The sequence below is a fragment of the Rattus norvegicus genome, chromosome 3 (genome assembly GCF_021556685.1).
Source record: "Rattus norvegicus strain SHRSP/BbbUtx chromosome 3, alternate assembly SHRSP_T2T, whole genome shotgun sequence".
Taxonomy (NCBI): Eukaryota; Metazoa; Chordata; class Mammalia; order Rodentia; family Muridae; genus Rattus; species Rattus norvegicus.
The window spans coordinates 103,691,103-103,706,157 of NC_141536.1; the positions used below are offsets into that span (position 1 = coordinate 103,691,103).

The window sequence follows — 15,055 nt, forward strand, 5'->3', positions numbered from 1 at the left end:
GAAGTGAAGCTTGGAAGAGGTGCTGAAAGTCAGAGCCAAGGATAGGCAATCCATTCTTATCATCAGACCCGTGACGCTTAAAGGGTTGACGCTTACTAGGGTCCTTTTCTAGCCTCCTTATCTTGATTGACGCCTGGTCCCTAGGATGATCATGGATTTGATATTAAGGGTAAGAAGTGGAAGCCGCATATCTTGGTGATGGTCATGGAGCCGGTGAATTGAAGACCTAGCAGGAAGGGCCTTTGGTCTCCGGCATTGGATTTTTTTTCCTTGGCACTTCTTGGTGTAGTAAAGTATTAGGAAAAGTCTAAACATTTAGCCACCCATGCTACAAAGATATTCCCACCAGTGGCCTCCTCTTCTCCCCCGACCCAGCTTCTCAAGGAAAAGCTACACCCACACAGACCCACCTTTCTTTGTAGAACTACAGAATATGTTCTAAAAATTTCCCCCAGCAATACTTTTTTTTAAAAAGAAGATTTTATTTATTTATTATATATAAATACACTGTAGCTGTCTTTAGACACATCAGAAGAGGGCATCAGGTCTCATTACAGATGGTTGTGAGCCACCACCATGTGGTTGCTGGGAATTGAACTCAGGACCTCTGGAAGAGCAGTCAGTGCTCTTAACACTGAGTCATCTCTCCAGCCCATCCCCCAGCAGTTCTAACCTCAGATTTACCCACCACTGTTTATGATCACAGAAGGTAGGTAGTTACTAGCCTGGTCCATCTAGAATGCTGACAGCGTATAAGCCAATGGCGGCTAGATAAAATGGTGGCTTCCCTAAGCTGACAGTACCCTGAATGACTAGGAGAAGTGCTCTCTGTTTCTACAGCAAACCAACAGACACATCTCTGCTCTGCTTCTGAGGCATGAAGCAGAATGACCTAGATTTTTTAGATGACTGATTGCCATCTATAAATGTCTAACCAAGTGCATGGATCGCCTAAAGAGAAAGGGCTTTTGAACTGTATTGCCTCTGCTGAACAAAACAGCTGGTTTTCCTAGGGGGCTGCTTGCCTGAGTCTGGACCTTCCACATCTGTGGAGCCAGGGATCTGAGAAGTCAGGAGGGAAGTTGTCCTTAGCAAGTGTGCAAATTGGACACAGTTCTGAGAGTGAGTGGGTGGAGTGCAAAGAACTAAAGACTGTGCTGCGGCGGAAGTGGCACGGGCGGGGGAGGGCCCAGTAAGCTGACTCTGGTTTAGTGCGGTGACTTCAGACTCTAAGCACCACTGTTGGAAGACAGTGCCCCCTTCCACTCGCAGCACCCATCAAACAGTAGAATCACCCCGCGGATTATTGTACTGCAGTTGCATTTGGTTTAAAGGAAGCTGCCGCTGACACAGTGTCATTAGCCAACGGGCTGTGACCCATCCCACTGTAGCCCAAGGAATGCACCTTGGCAGGCAAAATGAAGCAATAGGCCAGGTCCCGACTTTCCAGAGGGAACCAGAGAACTGCCAGGAAGTGGCCGGTGGGAGGCTGGATAACAGTCAAGGGACCCAAAGAAGACAGAACTACAAACTGGGCAGAAATGTGGTCCAGCACTCTTCCTCTCACTTCTCTCTTGGCTTTTAAATTCTAGGCATTTCTAACACAAAGTAGATTCCATATTTTTGTGTGTGCTTTTACAAAACATTACACACACACACACACACACACACACACACACACACACAGTGTTCATCCACTCTAGAAGAAGGCCACTGGATCCCATTACAGACTTGTGAGCCACTGTGTGGATGCTAAAAACTCAGAACCTGTGGAAGAGTAGTCAGTGCTCTTAACCACTGAGCCTTGTGTGTGTGTGTGTGTGTGTGTGTGTGTGTGTGTGTGTGTGTGTGTATGCGCGTGCACGCGTGCCGGTTTTTGTTTGTTTTGCTTTTTGTTTGTTTTGCTTTTTGTTTTTGGTTTTGTTTTTTCTTTTGATATAGAGAGAACATAAAGTTTGGGAGGGTGAGTAGGGAGGTGGGGGAGATCCAGGAGGAGTTGATGAAAGGGAAATAATATGATCAAAATATATGAAAGAAAAATTAAAATGGTCAAATAATGTGTAATTGTAGCTTTTCCTAAATTAAAACAACAACAATAAGAACAACAAAAAAAACCCACAAAAACTCTCTAGGCCTTGGGGAGGGGTCTGCAGGCGAAGCAGGTACTAAAAAAGGGGAACTTCCCACAGACCCACGCAGTGAAATAACATAAGGCCCATCTGTGAACTACTTGCCATGACCTCAGCCTTCTTCAAAAAGCTTTTCTGCATGTGTAACTCAAACCTATGAGATTGACAAGCCTAGATGATAGATAACCTTGATGATAGATACTGTAGCTCAGAGTAGCCTTACAGCAATCAGGTACGCTGATTTAAACTCAAGGTACCAAATGCCACTTTCCCACCCGAACGGTTCTGTAGAAAAACCCAACACGCACCACGTAAGGGAAAAGTCATCAAGCACAGTCTGCCATAGCCAGAAACTACTCTGTAGGCACCCCTTTCTTTGTCAACCAATAGGATTAGGTTCTATTTCATTGATTATTTACAGATGCTTCGCAGACTGTGAAGCGCTGTGGCGAATGGTGAGTGGTCCCTATTTCTTTGGCAAGATTTAGAACAGGATTTTGTTTTTTCTTCACCTGCTTTTATTGTTCCTTGATTGTTCTGGACCAGGACCATGATCTTCAGAGAACAGTTAACCATCTCAAGAATGTCTGTCCACTGTGATCTGTCGCACCATCTGGTCCACTGAGATTGCTTGCCCTTGAACATAGTCTCCAGAGCACTTAGTTCCTGGCAAGTCTCCCTAGTAACAGGTTTTACCTGCAGCTTCCAATGAGCCCCACAGAACTATAGGTGTTGGGAAGAAAGCTGCATGAAGATATGGGCAGCTGATCTAAATGGGGGAATTGCATGGGTGAATGGAAATCTCTTCTATAGAAAGGAGACATCGGCCACTATTCAGCAGAACCCAGAGAGACTGTGGTTCACAATCTTCTGAGGAATGAACTAATGTCACGTGACTGCATTATGGAAACAGCTGAAATACAAAACTGAACATTACCAAGCTTTCCCTAGCCACACAGGTAGAGACCAAGGCATTGTCCAAGAGACACTGAGCATTGTGGGAAGAGATTCAGCTCTAGCCTTTCCCTTTTGTCTCTGTGCCTTTTTGTTGTTGTTGACAAACCTTCCAGCACAGCCTTTTTATATTAACTCTACAAAGTATCTATAAATCATGTTAATGACATCTGGAAAAGGGACCAAAATTTGGACTGTGTCACTTGCTCCAGTTTGTACGATGTGTAAGTAATAGACACAGAATTCTGTCCAAGCCTGTCTGGCCTTGAGAGGATGTGACCATTTCTGAGCCCCAGTTTGCTCATTTTCACAGCTTGGCAGTGCCCACTCTCACTCCTCTCAGCAGGGATGTAGTCAGGAGAGAAGGCAGACATTGGGACGGGGGAGGAGCACTCAGTGTCCCGGACAGAATTCAAACCATAGGATGTCTCTGTGCTCTGTGGGTCTCAAGTATGTAAGTGGCCCGAGTTGTCACATAAAACCTTGACTGAGTTGGTTTGGATTTTGATTTGAGTGAAAAAAATGGTTTCAGTGTTATAGACACAGCAAAATGCTAGAGATCCTTGGGAATTGACAGAAGAGTAAACAGGACTCTTTTCGTTACCCTTGAGGAAGTGCCATCTGAAAGGCAATTCAGAATTATACTAAACATGAATAAGTTAAATCCTACAATCAAAATAATGGTTATTATATAGAACAGCATTGTTTAGTCAGCCACCTTGTAGCTGTGGGACCACTGGCATGTTATTTGTGCCACTCTTGAGTGTGATCCTTCATGGAAACAAGCAGTGTGTGTGTGTGTGTGTGTGTGTGTGTGTGTGTGTGTGCGTGTGCAGCCACTGAGAATCTCTGAGATGTGCAATCACATCCAGCCACATCATTGTATTGCATGCTCCTTGATGGACCAGCTTCAGACATCCAAAGGATGCTCTTCTGTCCCTGACCACGATTTCAAACCCCCATGCTGTCTCATACACCAGTCATCTCACTTCAGATAGGCCACATCTTATCACCTCTGTTCCTCACCTACTAATAGTGAAAACAATACCAACCACCCAGAGGCGTTGCGAGACTGGGAGGAACAGCACCGAAGGAGAGGATGGCTATTGGCCATAGCCAGGGCAGGCTAATCATGCTTCAACAGCTCAGTGAGGGTTCTGTGAGCTTATGTGACAACTGTCGGGCTACTTATACACTTGAGACCCACAGAGCACAGAGACATCCTATGGTTTGAATTCTGTCCGGGACACTGAGTGCTCCTCCCCTGTCCCAATGTCTGCCTTCCTTCCTGGCTACATCCCTGCTGAGAGGAGTGAGAGTGGGCACTGCCAAGCTGTAAAAATGAGCAAACTGGGGCTCAGAAATGGTCAGCATCCCCTCAGGGCCAGACAGTCAGGGACAGAATCCTGTGTCTGTTGCTTACGAACTACACAAGAAGAGACAGTGACTGGAAATGGCCAATAAACACAAAAAGGCAATCAGTTCTTAGTGGGAAAGAGTCAATGCCTTCGGGAGAAGGAAGTACCTAATTTGTATTACCACTGTTTAGAGATGGGAGTGGACACAGGGCAGAAAAGAGAGATGGCTCAAACACAACTCTTCAGGACAAACTCATTGGAAAAGCAGACAGGAAACTATAAAGACAAAGGAACTAAGAAGAAATCTTAGTTTCTGTTGATCATTGTCAATCCACTCACAGATCTGGGCAGAGCAGCCCAACGTCACACAGAAGAGAGTCAGAATGCCTAAGATGTCCAGAAATCATTAAGGATCCTGGATTTTAAGGGCAATATGCAACAGCAAATGGTATCTTTTTTAAAAAAAAGATTTATTTATTTATTATATATAAGTACACTGTAGCTGTCTTCAGACATAGGAGAAGGGGACATCAGATCTCATTACTGATGGTTTTTGAGCCACCATGTGGTTGCTGGGATTTGACTCAGGACCTCTGGAAGAGCAGTCAGTGCTCTTAACCCCTGAGCCATCTCTCCAGCCTAGCAAGTAGTGTCCTTAAATCCTAAAATTTGCAGTAATGTTCAAAAAGTCTTCCTAGGTTTTAACATTTTGATGAGATTTCTCAAAAGCCTGAAAATATTGATACTTTGGCCTAAAAAAAGGCAAAGCGGGCTGGCTTGATAAAGATAATATTTAGGGATGTGGGAGAGCTAATGGGTCGATTCCAAGATTTCTTGGGTTTGTGGTATCTTGATCAGTTTCTCAATAGCTCCTTGGTTTGCTGCAGGGAGGTGGCTTTGAGTGAAGCAGAGCTGTAATCAGGGCGACACTGAAGGTCAGGGATCCAACCCCACACTGGGTACTGGAGGACCACCTGCAGCCTCGACATCTGCAAACCACTTTCTGCTCCACAAGAATTTCCACATGCATTATCTCATTGGACCAGCACAGCCTTACGAGGTGAGCAGGAAGCATATTCCTCTAGACAAAGCACAGACTCAGGGCTGATACTCAGGAGGCTTCAAAAGGCAGTTGTTCAGGTTGGCAGGGTCCTGGGCTGTCCTAGTTACCATGTGTTTTGAATATCACCCCTGGTTAAATAACAGCCCACAGGAGTGATAGCCCACCACCAAATAGCAGAGATGAAGTTCTACGCTTGGAATTAGTCAAAGGCTCTTTGTTCAAAAAAGTGTGGTGATAGGTGCTGTGGGGCTGCAGGTTTAATGACGATCGCGCTGTCTCAGAAAGCTGAGCACCGGGAGATACGGGCAATTAAACAGTGCGGGAGACACTGAAGGCCTGCAGGGAATTACAGGCAAAACATCAAGGCAGCTCAAAGGAAGGGAGAGCCAGACTTGACAGGATGAGATGGCTAGGCTTCCAGAAGGTCGGTGACTGACACTGGAGCTTGGCCATGCAGGAGGGGTCAGGTTTGACAGAGTAAGATGTTAGTAAGTGTGTTGGGGGGAATTAATCATTTTCTATGTTTGGAGTTGACAGAGATAGACGTATGTTTGGGAAAGGAAGCCCAAGCTCATTGGATTAGTAAGTTGTGATGTGGAAGGAGTGTGGATACAAAGGAAGACCAGGTCAGGGTGTTGGGGACCTCATATACTAGACCGAGAAGTGGACCTCGCTTTGATCTTTTTCTTGGAAGCTAAAAAGTCAGATAGATGGTCCTTCAAGCGAAGCAAGCAGCAACCTCTGACCTAGTATTCTGTAAAAATCTGACAGTTTGAGGTTGTGGCTTAATGGTAAAAGTATTTGCCTAGCCCGTGCCAGGCCCTGGGTTGGATGGTAGTACTGTAAAACAAAATAAAAGGAAATAAGCCAAAACCAGATAGGCTGTGTACTTTACAATGTGAGCGCTAAGTTTCCTGGCAAAGTATTGGTTGGTTGGTTGGTTGGTTGGTTGACTGGTGTGAGTGTGGTATATCCATGTGTCAATGCAGGTACATGAGCATGTGCATGTGGAGGCCAGAGACTGACATCAGGAGTCTTCCTGAGATGAGGTCTCTCATTCAACCTGGAGCTTAGCAACCACACTAGGTTAACTGGCCAGTGAGCCCAGGGATCCCACCTTTACGCCTAATCCACACAAAGTGACATAAGTCTCATTGTAAGTCCCAGTAGAGGGACAGACAGTACCATGGTCCCCAACATGATACATTTCTCCCTTCTCCCTTCCAACACTAAAATACCTGCTCACCTGTGTGAGGTGAAGGAAAGGTGTGTCTGTGATAAGGTACTAGACACTTAATGCTTCAGAAAATACACAAGCGCAATGAAAACTGGTTCACAATAAAGAAACATTCGTAATAGGTAGCAATTGGGATTTCAGTGGGTGAATGTACTTTTCTAGTGACAAAGTAATGATAATATTCTGTGGGATACTACTCAACCACCATGTCAAGATATCTCTTGTGCTGGATAGTTTTATGTCAGCTCGACATAAACCTAGCATCATCAGAAAGGAGGGAACTTCAATCGAGAAGGTGTTTCCATAAGATCTGGCTGTGGGCAAGCCTCTAGTGCATGTTCTTAATTGATTGGGCAGGCCTAACCTATTGTAGGTGGTATCACTCCTGGGCTGGTGGTCCTGGGCTGTATAAGAAAGCAGGCTGGGCAAGCCATGAGGAGCAAGGCAGTAAGCAGCATCCCTCCATGGCCTCAGCATCAGCTCCTGCCTCCCAGTTCCTGCCCTTATTGATTTTGATGGTAAATTATTATAAGGAGGAACTGTGAGTGAAATAAACCCTTTCCTCCCCAAGTTGCTTTAAGTCATGGTGTTTCATCACAGCAATGACAACCCTAACTAAGATACCCAGGGACAAATCATAGATTTTGTGATTTTGAGAGTTGAGTCCTACAGGAGGAATGTGAAGATTAGCCAAGTTCGGTTGGTGTCATCCAGGTCTTACCCTTGGATGAGTCTACCTACTACTAAATGGCTCCATGAAGACACCCACAGCTTCAGACATCAGTGGAATAGACAGATGACAAGTGCTTACGTGGGGGACTTTTGAGCCATGTTGCAGACACCATGCTGCGTCTTGGCCAGCTCTAATTGGAAAAACATACTAAGAAACGCACCAGAAATCAATTTGGTGTGAATCAGAGAGCTATGGTAGGAAGCAACTCGCCAGCCTGAGGCATGGATAGGGTGAGGAAGGGAATCTCAGTGGTAGAGATACATTTGCCTAGCATGTATGTACGAGGTCCTGGGTTCAATCCCCAGTACCTAATGAACAGAGCCCCAAAGGTAATTAATCTGGGCCATAGGGAGAGTCCTATTATATGTTAACATGATTAAAATGTTCCTGTCTCAGGTATATATTACTAAAAGCCTTCTCTCATTGTGTAGCTTGTGTATTAATTTCCTCAACAGTACCTATTGATTTCTCCGAAGTCCAACTTGTTAAATATATCATTTAGGGTTACTGCAGGTCTTGTCTAGAAATACTGTCTTAAGTCTTGCATGAATATTCACCTTGATTTCCTCCTACCAGCCTTATTGAAATCAAACATGTTGGGTCATCTCAAGTTATTTTTCATGTGTGGCATACTTTATGAACATATATATGTATGTATGTACATGCGTGTGTGTGTGTGTGTGTGTGTGTGTGTGTATGTGTGTGTGTGTGTGTATGATTTGTTACATCAGCATTTGTGGAAAGAAAACCCATCCTCATTGACTTGCTTTGGTGTTTTTGACCTCGTGTGCGTTTACCCTGGAATCTGCTATTTTGTGTGCATTTACCCCGGGATCTCTTCTGCTATTCTGTCCCTCTGATTTGGTTGTTTATTGTGCCTGCTCAACTTAATTAAACTGCAGCTTCACAATAAGTCCTGAGAACAGGTAGTATAACGTTTCTCAACTCTATCCTAGCTATCTTGAGTCCTTTCATGTCCAGTGAGCCCTGGTTACATCACCTGAAATTCGAGCTGACTTTGCTCAGTCTTTTCCTTTTGAAATGATAGCCTGCCTTTGATTTAACTGATGTTTCCTTTCCCAGTGTTCAATGTAGAATTAAGCCCATCCAGAGAGTTTTTCTTTTTGATACTTTCTGTTTTTCAGTTCGAGACTTTTCATTTGGCTCCTTTTGTTTCTGTCTCTGTTGAAATTCTCCATCTGTGCATCTATGAATTCTTCAACATATTTTTAAGAGCTGTTTAAAGTTCTCGGTCTGCTATTTCCAACACCATGCTATCTCTGAGTTCACTTTTATTGGCCTTTTACTCTTGCAGCTACCCGTCACATCATCCTGCTTCACTTATTAGTTTAGTTTAAAATAAGAGTCTCTTTCCTTCCCTTGTCCCCTCCCTCCCTGCCTGTCGTCTGTCTGTCTGCCTGCCTGCCTTATACTTATGGCAATCCTTCTGTCTCAACCTCTCCGGTTCTGGGACTATAACCATGAGCCGCCACATCTGACTCCATGCTATATCACATGTCTTATAAATGTCTTATGACATGCTTAACATGTGATCATAATATGAGAATCAGACCTGTGCTCCTTTACATGACATTGTTTATTGGAGCCTAGGACTGATCTTGTCAAGGCTTGGATGTAGGTTTTTGTGAGAGTGAGTGAAGAATAGCCCAATTCTAGACTTCATGTCCAGTCTTCATGAGCCCAAGGTGCTGGCTCTCCACTCTCAGGCCAGAACTGCAGTACTCTGATCAGCCATTAGGCCTCACACAGCTGCTGTATTAATTTTCAAGTTGACAGAAAGGCGAGGAACTTACTAAGGTGAGGAACTGGAGTGTGAGCTTAGCGGTTAAGAGCTGCTCTTCTAGAGGACTTTGGTTCAGTTTCCAGCACCTACATGGCAGCTTACAACCACCTTAACTACAGTTCCAGGAGATGGAAACCCTTTTCTAGCCTCTGCAGGCAGGCAGGCAGGCAGGCAGGCAGGCAGGCAGGCAGGCAGGCAGGCAGGCAGGCAGGCAGGCAGGCAGGAGTGTAGGAGTGTAGGTGTATAGATGTGTAGGTGCACATAAAGATTTAATGTATAAACAAAAAATAAAATATTTAAAAATATTTTAAAAATAGAGATGAATACCATAAAATCACTGTAGTTCAACACTGGCACTGGACCTCAGAGTTCTTTGTTTGGGACAAACCTATAACGTGGGACGTTTTCTACTGATGAACAGTCAGGGGCTTTTAGCTTTCTGAGAAGGCACTTAATGACCTTCTGTGCATTTAGCATGGGTTGTGAACATCTTATGGAAGCCTCCAGAGCCACACACTCATGACTCTATCATACGCATCGAGCACTACTGCTTCCCGGCTCTGGGTCCCTCTGGGATTTTACGCAGCCTGTATCTACAAACACTGGGCACTGAGCTTTTGCTGTAACAGAGTCTGCAGCTGTGTACCTGCCAGCCCTCTGGCTTTGTGTACACATCCAACTTCTACCTGACAATTTTCTCTGGCTCTTTCCCACCCTCGCCTGTGTGAAAGGCTGGATGGATATGCCGGAAATTTAATACTAAGTTAATACTAAGTTAATACTAAATTTAATACTCAAATTGAATAGGGGCATCCTATAAGCACCAACTGGGGGCCATGGTGCATAATACATTTGTCTTGGATGGGGTGGTACTGAGGGCATCTTCTACCTTGGCTTCCAGAATCCATGCTCACTTGATGATGCAGTGGAGTGAGCAGCCTTCTCTGCACTCACCAGCTTTTCCCAGACATACTGCTTGTGTTCAATCCCTTGTCTCAGACTGCGTCTGAGACAGCTCAAACCAAGGCAAACTTATTTTCGTCTGGCCTCAAACAATCTGTAATAGTTTTTTTATCACTCTTGACTTTTGCAGATGAAACCAAGTACAGTAAAACAGTTTGTCGTGGGTAGCATTTGGTAAATAGCAGTCACGATTAGTGTCCCAAACCCACAGCACCATGTGGCCTCCCATGGCCTTCTTGCTGTGCCAAGGCCAAGGCATTTCCATCACCCAGACAGAGTGTGTGTTGGGGGAGTACTGCATTCTCTCACTTCCTTACCAAAAAAAAAAATCAGAAAACAGAGCCTCCAATGAGAAAAGCACATGTGAAAGTCTATAGTTTCTTTTTGGTTTTGAATACCCAGGAATTCACCATGTGAGTGTGGACAGGCAGACATGACATGGGATACTGAGCACAAGGCATAGATCAGTTATTTTTATGGTGTGTAACCAGAGTATCTCCTTGTCAGTCTTTCCTATCCCTTCTTCATACTAAAGGTTATTGATGTTCACCAGTTACACAGTATAATAGGTTTTCACTTTAACATTTCATGCCATAATGTATAAAACATGTATAAACATGTTTATAACATACTATGGTTATATTTGGCTGTAGCTTTCCTTTTCTCATTCCCATTATTCTTCTTTTAGTGGCCCTTTCTCCTTCTCTCTCTCCCCTTCTCTCTCTTTTTCTTTCTCTCCTTCTCTTCCTCCTCCTCCCCCCTCTCCCTCTCTCCCTCTCTCCCTCTCTTTCTCCTTCTTCTTCTCTCTCTCCCCTCCTCCCCCTTCCTTCCTTCCTTCCTTCCTTCCTTCCTTCCTTCCTTCCTTCCTTCCTTCCTCTTCCTCCTCCTCCTCCTCCTCCTCCTCCTCCTCCTCCTCCTCCTCCTCCTCCTCCTTCAGCAAGGCCTCACTGTATCTCTGCTTAGCCTGGAACTGACTGTTTAGCTCAGGATGGCCTGTAACTCTGAGACATCTGACTGCCTCTGCAGCCCAGGTATTGAAATCAAATGTGGGCACCGTTCTGCACCACTCCTCTTTGTCTTTTCATGCTGAGTGCACCATAATGATGAGTAGAGTTTGTAAAAGGTAGAAGTGGATACAAGGAGGGTTGATCTGATCAGTATATAGTGTGTGCATGTATGTGTGTATGCGAATGTCATACTAATATCATTAATATAGAATATTAATGCCAGTAAAAATTAAAAGTAAAAATTAAAAATAAAAGATTGAAAATGAACACAGCATTTGTGATTTCTTAATATCAAACTAAGTATCCAAAATTCAATATATGTGATTTTACAAATATATATGTGATTATAAGATGTGAGCTATCTGCATGCATACAGACATACACCAGGATTGACCTCTTTCAATCTAGAGCTGTTGTCTTCGTATTTTGCCTGGTGACACTATGCCCTGGTCACTTCCTCAGCTAAATCCGCCTGTGGTTGGTGACAAGGGAATAGGACTCTAGGCCGTTGGGCACAGAGGCTGTGGGGGAGTCTACAGGCACAATAAGTAAGGGGAGTGCATTCACAGACTAGAGTCAACTCACAAGTTACTACTGAGACTGTGCATTCTTCCATAACAGGAACTGAAGACAGTTGGCTGGCCAGCAGTGTAGGTCCTGTGGCTGACCTCTGGAAAGCGCTGCATAAGATGCTGACTGCTTTATTGTGCAGCCAGAAATGCCCGGGACTGGAGGTAAATGGTGAAGTTCTTGGATGAAGTAAAGTTCGAATCCAAGGTGAGAAAGAAGGGAAGGAAGTATGGAAAAGTCCCAAGGTCATGCAGGAAGTAAGCAAATGCAAAATGAGCCAAGTGCTCAGCAGATTTAAGGGTGCTCTGTAGGGTGTGACTACATGTTAACAAGTTACACTCATATATGATAATTAGGGGGACACCCATTTCCCGGGTGTTTCAGTTCCTCTTTAAAATGGGGTTGTTCGGGGTTGGGGATTTAGCTCAGTGGTAGAGCGCTTGCCTAGGAAGAGCAAGGCCCTGGGTTCGGTCCCCAGCTCCGGAAAGAAAGAACCAAAAAAAAAAAATGGGGTTGTTCAAAAGATAATACAAACAAGTTCTGTACTGCACTTCAACAGATCACTGAGAGGAGACAGAGTAACTCTCTGCTTTTTCTACTTGGGAATCCTCACTTTCTGCCAGTCTTCAGGTGACTTTATCCTCAACAGCCATATTGCTCCTGTGGATCCCTGTTCTCCCTCAGGATAAACCAGCAGTCTCTGCCCTATCTTCCTCCTGCAGGACCTGTATTCCTCTGTTCATTCAATCCACTCCTGGTGTGCCCCTCTTCAGGCTCCATCCTCGTAGCTGTTTCTGCCAAACAGTACAACGCTCCAACAAGAGGCCCAGTGATTTCCCCAGAGCCCTGACCTGTTCAGCCTTCTCAGTCATTGCCCACCACCTCACAATCGCTGCAGAGGCTGGACTGAGCAGACCAGCCTCTTCTAGGCTCTGCTGTAAACCCCACCCCGCTGCTCCTTAAGACTCCTTTAAGAAGTTATAAGGAAGGCAAGAGATTTTATTCTTTGTTTCTGACCGTAAACCCTTAACCCACTTTCACCGCATGTAACAAAGAAGAAAGCCCGCCTCTCAGATTTTCAGTTAAAGTACTTCCCCCTTTCATTTATTCTACCTGTAATCAGCCCCGAACCATTATAATCAGCATTTAGCATTGGAAGAATAAGTACTCTTCTCTTCTGGAAATGCCTTTAATTCTTCATCAGCATCATTTGAGTTGCCAAGCAACCCTCAATTCTATGTCCCATATTTGATGGAATTATGCCAGCATTACTTTTTTTTAGGATCAATTTTAGGATAGAGTAGAAACCTTGTATGCTAGCATGCTTCTTAGCAAGTACTAATGCTCATCACAGAATCATAATTGGTTAAGATGTGAATATTGAACACACAGAAGTATGGGGAATCTATTATTAAACATACAATAGGTTCACAGTATCTGTGCATATCTGTAGAAGACAGCTGAGACAAACTCAAGAATGTTTATAAGTTAATAAAGGTTTGTGGGGGTAGAGCACAGGACTGTAATTTTTTTCCTTTATGTTTGTTTAATGATTTTAAATTTTATTTTATATCCATTGTGTTTTGCCTGCATGTATGTTTGTGTGAGGGTGTCAGATTCATTGGCACTGGAGTTATAGATGGTTGTGAGCCACCATGTAGGTGCTGGGAATTGAACCAGGATACTCTGGAAGAACAGCCAGTGCTTTTGACCTCTGAGCCATCTCTCCAGCCCCAATGTTTTTCCTTTCTAAACTGTATTTCTGAAGTTTCCCAGAGTGAAGCAAATGGTTTTTTAAAAGTTATTAAATTTTTTTATAAAATATGAATTTTGAGTTTTAGTTAAATCTTTGTAGGTACAGGAACATAAGGATGTGAATAAATATATATAATATTAGCATAAACTTTGTACTGTTTATAATAATTATAGAGGCTGGTTATTAGTAAAATAATACTTTGAATATTTTAATACACTAGATAAGGACTGTTACCCTTTTATGTATCTCATCACAATAAAGGCCTACTTGGGAACAACAGAGGCTCAGTCTATAGGAATAATTTAGAAAAAATGAGATTTAAATGTGGTTGAGATTTTTAGTCTTCTAAGGTTATTGGTTCTTCTATAAACAGTTAAAAGCACTTTTTCTTTTGGAGCTGGGGACCAAACGCAGGGCCTTGAGCTTGCTAGGCAAGCGCTCTACTGTTGAGCTAAATCCCCAACCCCTAAAAGCACTTTTTACATCAGTTCTAAAGGGTTTCCTTCAAGTTCACATTCGATATCGTATTTGAAATCATGTTATTTCTTCTTCCAGACATTGCTTGGTTTCAGAACTGATTTTAACATTCTGTGACAGAATCAGGGAGAACAGGGTTCTGAGTGACAGGACGACCTGTGCACAGTAGTCTGAACCAGACTGGCCTTCAGCTAATCTCAGAAATAAAGCCAGAGGCTTCCTCTCCTCCAGCAATAACTTGCAAACTTGACTGATCATTCCCAAGAGTGTGGGATACATATTACACACTGAATGTATTAAAATAATTTTGATCTTTATTAAAATGACAGGAAGGCATTTCCCAAGGGTTTGGCATATAGGTTTAAGTTTAAAATTGACAAAGGATTAAAAAGCTAAGACAAATTTAGCTACATAAAACCACGAAATCTCTGCATATTGTAATAGAATTCGTGAAGGGATGAAAATAGAGGAGAGGCCATCAGTAAATGCTATCCAAGAAATCAATGGGTCCAAGCCTCTAGCGATAGAGAGCACTGCATAGCAGATGACAAACAGGCATGATCGGGGACACAACTACACAGAAACTCACTACAAGAAACCAAGCCGGCTTAGCAAAGCTTGTGTGTGTGCATAGCAGCGATGCTGTCAGCGTGCGAACACTGGAGACAGGCAAAGGAGCCATGCAGGCAGAGCCCCCCTCCCCCCTCACAGGGATAGCTCATAACATGTGGGGGAGGCCAGAATTCTAAGACATTGAGAAAACAAGAGAGGCTTAATCCTGCAGAGTGTGTAGAGGTGAGTTAAGGAAACAAACAAACCAACAAACCACATATAAGTAACCAGTTCAATTACAAATGAAAACCTCTTGGATTTATCTTCATTCCACAATAACACCATTAAGAAAACCCCGGCTTTGCTGATACTTGGTTGCTTCATCTTTTTTAGTGTATCTTGACTGCATAGGGAGTTGGTTTCTTAAAGTATGAAGGAACCAAAAACCAGGC

The 15,055-nt window shown here is 43.7% G+C and overlaps 1 protein-coding gene and 1 long non-coding RNA gene across 5 annotated transcripts in view; one reads left to right on the forward strand and one right to left on the reverse strand.

The window, feature by feature from the left end:
- Rasgrp1 (RAS guanyl releasing protein 1) overlaps window positions 1-15,055 on the reverse strand; it is a 61,534-nt gene that overhangs the window by 35,191 nt on the left and 11,288 nt on the right.
- On the forward strand, window positions 1,935-14,360 carry LOC147995639 (uncharacterized). Its single transcript, XR_015683735.1, has 2 exons — window positions 1,935-3,358; window positions 13,689-14,360. It is a non-coding gene; the product is annotated as an uncharacterized LOC147995639 (long non-coding RNA).